The sequence below is a fragment of the Physeter macrocephalus genome, chromosome 17 (genome assembly GCF_002837175.3).
Source record: "Physeter macrocephalus isolate SW-GA chromosome 17, ASM283717v5, whole genome shotgun sequence".
Taxonomy (NCBI): domain Eukaryota; kingdom Metazoa; phylum Chordata; class Mammalia; order Artiodactyla; family Physeteridae; genus Physeter; species Physeter macrocephalus.
This window is the reverse complement of record NC_041230.1, coordinates 38128040-38128933: the sequence shown is the minus strand read 5'-3', so window position 1 is coordinate 38128933 and position 894 is coordinate 38128040.

Below are 894 nucleotides of genomic sequence, written 5' to 3'. Positions count from 1 at the left end.
GCGCAACCAAGCCTGTGCACCACAACTACTGCAGCCCGCAGGCTACAACTACTGAGCCCGCGCGCTGCTACTGCCGTCCGCGCGCCTAGAGCCGGTGCTCTGCAGCAAGAGAAGCCACCACAATGAGAAGCCCGCGCAACGCAACGAGGAGTAGCCCCCGCTCGCTGCAACTAGAGAAAGCCCGCACGCAGCAACGAAGATCCAACACAGCCAAGGTAAATAAATTAAAAAAAAAAAATTAGGACATCCCTGGTGGCGCAGTGGTTAAGTATCTGCCTGCCAAGGCATGGGACACGGGTTCGAGCCCTGGTCTGGGAAGATCCCACATGCCGCGGAGCAACAAAACCCATGCTCCACAACTACCGAGCCTGCGCTCTAGAGCCCGCGAGCCACAACTACTGAAGCCCGCGCACCGAGAGCCAGTGCTCCACAAGACAAGCCACCAAGATGAGAAGCCCGCACACAGCAACAAAGAGTAGCCACCGCTGGCCAAAACTAGAGAAAGCCTGCTTTCAGCAATGAAGACCCAATGCAGCAATCAATCAATCAATCAATAAAATTTAAAAAACCGGGTGGTGGGAATACAGGTGTCCATGATATTGTCATTCTTTATGCCTATTTTTTATGATTACTTATCCACTCCATATTCAATTTTAAAAACAATTTTTAAAAACCTTTCTCCGGGGCTTCCCTGGTGGCGCAGTGGTTGAGAGTACGCCTGCCGATGCAGGCGACACGGGTTCGTGCCCCGGTCCGGGAAGATCCCACACGCCGTGGAGCGGCTGGGCCCGTGAGCCATGGCTGCTGAGCCTGCGCGTCCGGAGCCTGTGCTCCGCAACGGTAGAGGCCACAACAGTGAGAGGCCCGCGTACCGCAAAAAAAAAAAAAAAAACC